This window comes from Priapulus caudatus, unplaced genomic scaffold (genome assembly GCF_000485595.1).
Source record: "Priapulus caudatus unplaced genomic scaffold, Priapulus_caudatus-5.0.1 Scaffold233, whole genome shotgun sequence".
Classification (NCBI taxonomy): domain Eukaryota; kingdom Metazoa; phylum Priapulida; class Priapulimorpha; order Priapulimorphida; family Priapulidae; genus Priapulus; species Priapulus caudatus.
In genome coordinates this window covers 79,716-90,933 of record NW_014577294.1, presented here as the reverse complement: position 1 = coordinate 90,933, position 11,218 = coordinate 79,716, and the positions used below count along the sequence as shown (strand labels likewise).

At 43.8% G+C, this 11,218-nt stretch overlaps 1 protein-coding gene across 1 annotated transcript in view; it reads left to right on the top strand.

Annotated features, from left to right (window-relative positions):
- The window catches only part of LOC106807759 (netrin-1-like), a 54,086-nt gene that overhangs the window by 2,296 nt on the left and 40,572 nt on the right, over positions 1-11,218 (top strand).

The following is an 11,218-nucleotide window of genomic DNA, read 5'->3' as shown; positions in this document are numbered from 1 at the left end:
CGCTTTTATTTCATTTTATATTCCTATTTCCTATAAACCATAAAACACGACAGTTTGTTACCAAATAATCCATTCAGCAACGCCCAGTAAATACCATGTATCACATGCATTCATAACCCTACTGAACTGCCATAGAAATGCCTGTGTATTGAGCATAACTCTCATAAATCACCGGCCAAATCCCATAATCCGGATGGGTTGCCCGCGTCCCAACGTGGCTGCGATAAAGGAGGTCGGACTGATATACTATAAATGTGTATATTTATTTATTCCTTACAGGTTACCAGTCCTTACAACTTCACACGGACCGAGACACAGTGTGCGCCATCTTACGAATTCCGGTAGGCCAAGCGCTTGACCTTAAGTATCATGATACAAAATCTCTTCCCACCTGAATAATGCAGATAAATGGCAATCATTTGCTTAATAACAAAAAGCTACCAAGGGTTAGTTGCTACAATTCAAATGTCATGCTGCGTTTCAAGTATAAAATTTATCAGCAAAAACGCTAATTGATAACCGCTGATTTATAGTAAACCATTTGCCCTTAACAAATTTTTAACTTTTTCACCAGCTCACTTCTTTTAAAAAATTAATAATTACGTGTTTTTTCTTTCTTTGTTTTTTTTTTTTTTTATTTTTCCGTGGCTAGTGGAAGGTAAACTGGACAAGGTACACCGAGGTGTGATTTTCATTTATTAAACTTAAACTAGACAACAGATTGAAGTAGAGGCTGGCGTTACTAGTTTGTATTTAATTGATAAAGGCTTACAATTTTTCGTATATAAAGCTTGTAGTGGATAAGTGGATGAACCATAGAACACATTCAACGTTAACTATTGCAAAGTGCATTAATTAGCCAAGTAACACAATGATGTCTTATTTCGCCGCCACGGCTGTCGCTGAATGTTCATTGCGTGGCTCCGGCTGAAAGCGAATTGATAGTTGACTTGCCTTTAATACATTATATATACAGGTCAGTATGCTCTCGCAGACAAATCAATAAAACTACATAGTTGCAGTAAGTGAGTAATTTTTGGCGACAAACAAGGTGTCCCCCCCCCGCCTGTGTCTACCTTCAACCTTTACGTGATGAAAATTGATGGCAGCATCCAGTATACAACGTTTTCATGAGGTGATAGTTTCAAGCATGGCATACGTGTGATATATCTTTGATCTATTGATTTTTATATGTAAACGACGATTTCTACAATATTGCTCATCTATAGTTTTGTCGTTGCAATCTCAAAACTTGTTGATTTAATCACGAGCTGATTGTTTCGACAAACTACGTTCGACGCCCCCTGCTGAGTAAGCGAATGTCGAAGACTGGGAATTACATGAAGTAAATGTAGGATAGGCATACGAAGGACAACTGCTAGTGTTGGTGTATCGCTCCACGTTATTCTTCGCCATGTTATGTGGGTGACGACGTGCGAGGATTCGATATTGTTGCATACTCTACTTGCGGCGAATAGGTTGGAGGGAGAAATGAGGATGAAGCGTATATATCTTTACGCGTGTGTTTTTTTTATATATATAAAGATGTATAAGCGTAGGTCCAAACTGCACTGCAGCAGGTTATGGAGCCCCGTTCTCCCACATGCAGCTTGTGTGCTTGTTTTGTACATCTACCATGTTTGAGTAAGGACACGATGAGTACTGTTAAACGAATGTAAATATCGTGAACGATCGTTAGAGATATAGTGAAAAGTACATCGTAGAACAATTTGTAGGACCTGTATATTGTGTGCATGAGCAATCGATGCGATGAATTGTGCCCAATGGAGGGCGCTGTAAAAATAACTCGGCCGAAGCCGATATAAGCTGTTTGAATACTATTAGATTGAACCTTATGCTCTACTAAAGGTTTTCATGTTGTAAGAGATGTGTGCTGTTCAGGCGTCTTTGGAAGCCGCGCAACTATACGTTTGCGGTGCATTTAAACAGTAGTTAGTTAGCCCAACATTAACGCGCCGACATGAATGTCTACTGCTGTCTAGCCTATGAATATTTCTGCGTAAATATGGCCCTACACGTCAAAGCCCACGTGCCATTGATTTAAACAGCAAAAGATACTGTCTAGAGGTAACGGCCATATATACAGAGTATACACGCAAATTGTATAATTTGTGCTAAAATGTTTTTAAAAACTACTGCTAAATGTTTAAAAAAAATTCAGTCACATTAGGCTGTTGGACGGTTATACCATTAATCAAATAAAATCTGTTCACACAAAAACAACACAGTTGGTATAGGATGCTGTTTAAACCTGTAGATAAAATTTTGTATTAATCACCGAGTTAACAATTATTTATTTTGTTTATTGCCAGCACTCAGCCAGTCTGATGTATTCAGTCATGTCGAGTCCTACGTTTATCGTTATCTATCCCTCCCCTTCCTCATCTTACTCGCACACTTCCTTCTTTCCCCCCCTTTTCTTATTACTCCCCTGCCAATTACCCTTCCCGGCCATACCCTCTTCTCTATCTCTCTCAAAACGCTGCGCACAACGCACACACACACACGCCACACACCGCTCTTCGTTACACTGCCCCACACCAGTTCTGCGCTTAAACTGATGCTGATTAATCCTTCAACCAGCCCACTACTACTACCAATACCCAGAGGTGCCAACCACTACGATTTATCATTTATACATTACGAATTTTTTTTTTTAATTGTCATTTTTTGTCAATTTAATTGTCATTTTGACCCTCAGCCGTGAATCGCAGGAAATCTGCATCTTCAGCGAATCAAAGAAATTTTCTGGGAGGGGGCATGCCGACCCCCTAGCAAACTCGCCCGTCACTACGCCTGACCTCGAAACTACTAATTTGATGGCCAGAAACTACAGATTGCTTCAAATATGTGTTGGCATCTCTGAATAACCACCCCACCACTAATACATCCAGCATCCCACACACACGCACACACCCATACCACGCACACACACACACACACACACACACACACACACACACACACACACATACTCAAACACTCCGCCGGCGCTTGCGCGCACAACCCGGTCTAACAAACCATAGACAGCTATATGTACGTGTATATCTCCTATCCTGTACTCCTAATCTCCTCTCTCTCTCTCTCTCTCTCTCTCTCTCTCTCTCTCTCTCTCTCTCTCTCTCTCTCTCTCTCATCTCTCTCTCTCTCCTCTCTCTCTCTCTCTCTTCTCTCTCTCTCCTCTCTATACTATAAATAATATACATATCATATCTACTCTATCTACCTGCCTATCAAGAGCATATAATAGATGCTTCTTTCTAGCACTGTACGCTTATCTATTATCTATCTATCTATCCTATCTATCGTATCTATCGTGCTCTATCTGTGTTCAGTAGCCGTGTCTCGAGGGCCGGCCCTGACTCAGCTACTAGATACACCGTATGTGTAATATATATATATATATATACATATCTATATACTATATAATATCATATCTATCTACTCTACACTACCTATCGATCTATCTATCTATTCCGCTGTCTATTGTTTCAGTAGGTGTCGCAAGGGCCGGCCCCTGCCCCTCAGCTACTAGCGCCTACACGTGAATATATACTATATATTATATATATATATATATTCCATATCTATTAATCTACCAACCTACTCCGATCATCATTTATCTATCGTGTCTATTTGTTTCGGTAGCGCTGTCGACGGGCGCGCCCTGCCTGCTACTAGCCTACCATGTCGATATATATATATATACTATATATATATATATTCCCCAATATTCATATCTATCTATCTACCTACCTATCGATCTATCTATCTATCGTGTCTATTGTTTCAGTAGCGTGTCGAGGGCCGGCCCTGCTCAGCTACTAGCTACACTGTGATATTATATATATAATATATATTATAATATATATAAATTATTCTATATAATTTATTTATAATCTATCTATCTACCTACCTATTCCGGTCTATCTATCTATCGTTCTATTGTTTTCAGTAGCCGTGTCGAGAGGCGGCCTGCCCTCAGCTACTTAGCTACACGGAATACTATATATATATATTATATATAATATTATATACTAATATATATAATATGTATATCTAATCTTCTACCTACCTATCGATTTATCTATCTATCGTGTTATGTATCTGCAGTAGCGTGTCGAGGCCGTCGGCGCTGCCTCAGCTACATAGCTACACCGGAATAGTATATATATATATATATACATATATTATATATATATATATATATATGTATATCTATCTATCTACCTACCCTATCGATCTATCTATCTATCGTGTCTATTGTTTGAGTAGCTGTGTCGCAGGGCCGCCCTGCTCAGCTACTAGTTTACACTTGTGCGCGCTGCTGCTGCTGCTGCCTGCTGCTGCTGCGGGTGCGCGAGCAACATACACACACTGCAGCTGCCGGGCAGAAAGCGATGCGCGAAACGATCCATTCGCCATCTAATTAGAAAGAAACGAGTTCTGTAAGTGCGCGTTTTCGCCAATAATGTATAAAACACATCTGTGTTTTAACTAGCGAGGCTTTTACGCTGATTGTTGTTTGCACAATAAATGCAATTCAGTGAATCGTCGCCAAATTAGCAAAGAGGACTAAAGAAGTTCGCGAACTAGTGGCGCGCCATGCGCGTGTTTGTGTGCGTGGTTGTGTGTGTGTGGAGTGTGTGTCGTGTGTTGTGTGTGTGTGTCTGATGTGTCGCGTATGTGCGTCGTTTTGTGTTGTGTGTACGCGTAGATAATATGTTTCTTCCGTTTTCACCCGATAAAATCACCAAGGGAGTATTTATTCCAATGAATTAGTTAGTTAGTTAGTCATATTTTTGTTCAGATAATATTCTAGGCATACAATACTGTATAATAACTTAAATATAGTAATGAATTTAATCGAGGCACGCTAGTGGAAATTTGCTTCACGTATGCTAAATATAAGTCCGCAGGATACTGCAGAGTTTACGACTTCACGCAGCTGTTTATAGTCACATCTTTCAATTTCTACTAAAGAACATTACGCATTACAGTGCCGAGTCCTTAAAAGTCGGTATAACAATCATACGTAGCTGTTACGTCCTAGACGATAACGACGCCCAGTAACTTTCATCTCGGTTGATGAGGTCACATTATACAGTTCCCGTAAATTAAGTAGATGCCCACGCCGTCTGTCGTTTAAACGCATGTTCTCTACGCAGTTTCTGGAAGCCATCGTAGCGCATAGAAGCGACAACGTTGCGGAGCATTTGTTGCGTTAGCTAGTACGAAAATTACGGAGCCAAGGCGAAAGCGCCGAACATGCAGCTATGCTCACGGCTTGCAGCGGGCTTCATTATGCGTGGTCAGGCTACCTTTAGTATAGGCTCTTACGACCGGTGGGATATTTAATCAATGCCATGCTGGACATTTACACCGATTTTCCTTACAACCTGCCATTATTGTCGCATGCAAGAATGACCTACTTCGCCTGAAACATAATACATGATTAATGTCAATAATGCTGTCAGCCGCGTACTGATTGCCCTTCGAGTCATTCAGGGGCGGTGCGTGCGTGTCGTGTGCTGTAGCGTATTTGCTTGGATAGGGAGTGGGTTAGAAGGATATTGGGCCCGCCCGCCAGGCGCGTCGCATAGGGAGCACGTACAGCGACGCGTCGTCGCACGTGCCAGTTTCACTGTCGCGACAGTTATTAACACCACCGCGCTAGCGGAGGTGTTAATTTTTGATGCATTAATTATTCATCGATGTGTGTATAGCTTGTACTGTTTACTGTCGAACGATGTATGAACGATGATCGCACTGCCGTGCCTGGATTCATCAACATCTCGATCACAGTATTGCTGTTATTGTCTGCACATACCTGTCCGATCTAGATATGCACACCTTTTGTCGGCGAGTATACTATAGTTAAAAATCTCAATTAGTGTTTGCAACCATATTCTATTTCCAACTATGTTAAAATATTCCTCTATCTCACTCAGAAGAATATATATTATATATTCATGTGTATTATAAAAAATGAATAAATAAATATAGACATATTATTATCACACACAGTTCTCAACGAGCTTTCGTTATTATCGTTTAAGTTAATAGCACAGATGCGCCGTGTTTATGCAGGCAGCCGCGGCGACTTAAGAATAATGTCGACATGGCCCTGCGACTGCTTTCAATGCTTGCTGTCTTTGATATATTCATTCGCGTGTAATCGGGTGCTCGCCTTCCGATATTGCGAACGGCGTTTTATGCTGACGTTTAAAAATCGGCCGAGCGACATAACGATGAGTCGGTGATTGTCCATCGTGGATCGATTCGCTGATGTCGCGGCGACACGCAGCATGTAGGCACCCGCGCGTTCTTATGCGCATTTACGACTTTGGCTTCAACGCCAGTGCTCCCTCCTCATTCGCCTCCTCCTTCTCCCACTCCGCCGTCTCGTTTGCTGCGTGTACAGTTTATGCGGAGAATATAAGTGCTGGCGCTGATATCGTGCGAGCGGTTAATGCCGCTTTGCTGCGCCTCTTGCATGATGTTGCCAGCGCCGCTGTCTGTATAGAATTTCACGTGTTAGGAAGTCGCGATGTTTTAACTAATCACGGTGACTGTAGCTGTCGCGCTTTTCCCGGCGTGTTGCTAAACTAGAAGAACATTTTCGCGCGTGTGTAACGAGAACATTCGCTGCGCGTTGCTCCAAACTAGAGAAATTTTCGCCGCGCGTTTGGCAACTACGAGAACATTTTCCGCCGCGCTTGTAAACTAGAGAAATTCCCGCGCGTTGTTAAACCAGAGAACATTTCCGCGCGCCCTGTTAAACTATGAGCAACATTTCGGCCGCGTTATAAAACCAGAGAACATTTTCCGCGCCGTTTAAACTACGAAGAACATTTCCGCGCGTTAGCTAACTAGAGAAATTCCCGCGCGGTTTGCTATAACTAGAGAAACATTTCCCGCGCGCTGTAAACTTACAGAGAACATTTTCAGCCGCGCGCGTGCTAAACAGCAGAACATTTTCCCGCGCCGTTTGTAAACTAGAACATTTCCGCCGCTGTTGTATTGTAAACTAGAGAACATTTCCCGCGCGCTGTAAACTAGAGAACATTTCCCGCGCGTTGTAAACTAGAGAACATCTCCCGCGCGTTGGTTAAGCTAGAGAGAACAGCGACGTTTCCTCGCGCCGACACACGGGGCCGACGACGATAATGCTTCTATAGGCACGTGTAGACACTTCATGCGCGGCGTGCACTAGCGGTGCTCCCGTCGCGGTGTTGGTCGTCTGCATGCGGCTTGTGTTACTGCTACAGAAACGGAGCGGAGCGCAATCCGTGTGCCATCGACCGATGACCGCGCCGCCGTGCGGCAAATTAAAACTATCAGCCGCGCCTGCACGCGCTCAGCGGAGATCTAGAAAACACAGATGTGATCTAAAAGACGAGGATGTGATCTAGGAGATGGAGATAAGATCTAGGCGATACGGATGAGATCTGGGCGATACAGATGAGATCTAGGCGATACGGATGAGATCTAGGCGATACGGATGAGATCTAGGCGATACGGATGAGATCTAGAAAAGACATCGACGAGATACAGACCCCTCTTAGTAGTGTGCAAGTCGGACTAACTACCCTGTAAAGGGTTACCGCGGGGCTTGCCGTGACACGGTGGTATTCAGCGGAGGGAACGAACTGGAGAATCGGTGGAGCGGCGCTTTGTTTGTCTGTGGAGATCAAACCCGTGACCGGCGGGCGCGCAAACTGCTGCTGCGTCCACGCAAATTGTTCTCCATTCAGCGGTGTGATAAACGAGTTAACGAGACATCTGCACAGTGAAAGGGATCGTCGCACTGCAACTACTACAGCACATATACAAGACACACGTACGCACGCACGCACGCACGCACGCACGCACAAACACACACACACATATATATATACGCGCGCGCATAGAGAGAGAGACGCCCGGTTGTACGTAACCACTACACGTAGTACCGCGGCTGTGTGCAAGCGCTGAGACACACACGCACAGAGAGCGAAAGCGACAGAGAGAGAGATAGAGAGAGAGAGAGAGAGAGAGAGAGAGAGAGAGAGAGAGAGAGAGACACACACACACAGAGAGAGAAAAAGTAACAAATGAGGTGTCAATTCAGGGGTTTTCGGGGTCACTGAAACAGATGCTGGTCATGGCATTTTGCTCAGGTCACCCATTTCCAAGATGGCGGCTAAAATCCAAGATGACCGCCAGAAAAAAGGAAATGTTGTATATCTGGCTGTGAAAATCGGAAATAAACAAATGAGGTGTCAATTCAGGGGTTTTCGGGGTCACTGAAACAGATGCTGGTCATGGCATTTTGCTCAAGTCACCCATTTCCAAAATGGCGGCCAAATTTCAAAATGGCCGCTAATACTACAATACTATATTTGACAGAAATTTGGATATAAAGTAGCTCCAAGAAACGGTCTTTGCTAGGGTTAGGGGACCGTTTCAAATTCTTGCCCATAAAAACGTGTAGTTGACTCGGCATGCCCACCAGGTCACTGTTCTTGTTCATCAGACTGAGAGGCTACTGAATGAAGCATTCAACCAGAGATCTAATGTTGATGAGAGTTTCAGCAACTGGCTGGAACAAATGTGTAATAAATCTCCCACGTTCAAGTTCTGGCACATGATCGCACTCTGAGATTCTGATTCTCACATTTATTAGAGCCCATCGGGAGAGAAACTTCCCATTGTATGTTACTGTATTAGAGGCACTCGTACCAGTGTTCTTTGCGTTAGACCACGTGAACTATTCTCGGTGGCTGCCTGTACACATCAGAGACATGAAGGCGCTGCCACAAAAGATCAAATATGAGTTTGAAACTCGGAATCACTGGACAATCGCAAAGTCGTCACACAGATACTCTGCTATCCCAATAGACCAAGCGCATGAGCAGGAGAATAAAGTGGTGAAAGCATCCGGTGGTGCAGTAGGACTCACTGAGAATCCAGTAGCCTTCAGACGCTGGATGACCGCTGGACCCGAGCTTGCCAGACTTCTGCGACAGTACAAGAATGGATATCTTCATGACGATAATCCGGAAAACCCCGCTAACTTCGAACACCATGAACATGGACTTGCAGCACAGAAAACCTTCCAGCGACAGATTGATATCCTATCTAACACAACACGCAAGATGGGAAATCCCTTCCTTGATGACTTCCCAGAGTTGGTAACTCTTGATAGTCGAAACTGCGCAAATGAGGCGGTAGTGAATACAATCCGTACACTGGAAGACACAGGCATAAAGAACTATCAAGAGTATGTGAAGACCGTACTCGTGGATTGGAGTCACTCCATACATGATACGATCTCAAAGAATTCACTACCCCTGTTCTCAACAAAGCTCAAAGTCAGATCGAAGGATTGCAAGAAAGCTAGTAAAGGTGCTTGAGAACAATGTGACACTCTTCGGCCAGTTATACATCTCCTTACAAAATAGAGATGGTGACATCAGTGAATTCTTTGCACAGGAAGTTCATTCGTATCCTCCATCCCTGTTTGAGTTTGGAAAGCTTAATCTGTCTGGTACCAAATGTCATCTGTTACAATGTATCGAGGAACCAAACAAGACAGAGGCACCTGTATTATATGACTGCAAAGTTTTGGATGGTGCGGTGACAGTACATGCATTGCCTGTAACTAATGTCTCAACATTCCAGGAATATGCTGACAACGTGTTTATACCCCATTTGGAACGTCAGCTGCGTGACACAAAGCGAGTGGATGTTGTGTGGGACGAATACCGGCCAGATAGCCTAAAGGAGGGAACCAGGGAGAAACGAAGCAAAGGTGTGCGTAGAAAAGTATCAGGTGACACCAAGCTGCCGGGCAACTGGAATGACTTCCTCCATGATCCAATCAACAAGAAGGAACTCTTTGAATTCCTGTCGTCAAATGTTGCGGATTGCAGCATCGCTCCTGAGTGTTCGGTATATATCACAGCTGGAGAGCGTGTTACATGTGTTGGAACGCAGATTGAAATGTCCAGCTGCAATCAGGAAGAAGCAGACACTAGGATTGTGGTTCACGTGAAGCATGCTTTGGAGAATGGAGCAAAATTCATCCAGGTGCGAACTGTGGACACAGACGTCGTCATCGTCGTCGTCTCTGCATGGGTAGCATTTGGAACTGGAAAGAACTACACTCATTACAGCATCAACGCTATTTGTGCCCGTCTTAGTGAACGTAAATCACGTTCCCTGCCCGTTTTCCACTCCTTGTCAGGATGTGATACTACATCAGCGTTTAGAGGCAAAGGAAAGAAATCGTTCTGGCAGGCATGGAATGCTTATGAGCAAGTTACTGATGCCTTTGTTCATCTTGCCGCACATCCGTTTGAGCATCTTGACTTACATTCTATCAGTCGTAGTTTATGACAAAACAAGTAACGAGATGAATGTTAACAGTGCCCGAATGGAACTGCATGTTCAGCCAGAAAAGCCAAGCTGTTGACAAGATACCACCTACTCAGAATGCACTACTCCAGCACACTAGGAGGGCAGTTTATCAGGCTAGCATCTGGACAACGTGCATGTTATCTCAAGAATCGTGTCAAGAATCGGTTTTATTGACTACAAAAACCTCTGATTTGATTTCGCAAATGCCTCTCTGTGACGTCTGTAGCCAGTGACAACATGTGTATTTTTTGTTATATTGGCCGCCATCTTGGAAATGGGTGACCTGAGCAAAATGCCATGACCAGCATCTGTTTCAGTGACCCCGAAAACCCCTGAATTGAGACCTCATTTGTTCATTTCCAATTTTCACAGCCAGATATACGACATTTCCTTTTTTCTGGCGGTCATCTTGGATTTTGGCCGCCATCTTGGAAATGGGTGACCTGAGCAAAATGCCATGACCAGCATCTGTTTCAGTGACCCCGAAAACCCTTGAATTGACACCTCATTTGTTTATTACCGATTTTCACAGCCAGATATACGACATTTCCTATTTTGTGGCGGTCATCTTGGATTTTGGCCGCCATCTTGGAAAATCGGAACCGATCAAGTGGGTTCCACGGATAAAATCAATAGATAGGTCGAAAAGAAACTCCATGCCAAATTTGGTACTTTTGTCCGGCCGGTAACGTTAAATTTGCTAAGCCACCTGACTATATGGAAGTATCCGAGTTCTTGTTGGTTTCCTTGGCTAAACAACATTACACGCTACTAACGGGTCGCGAGTTTGAGC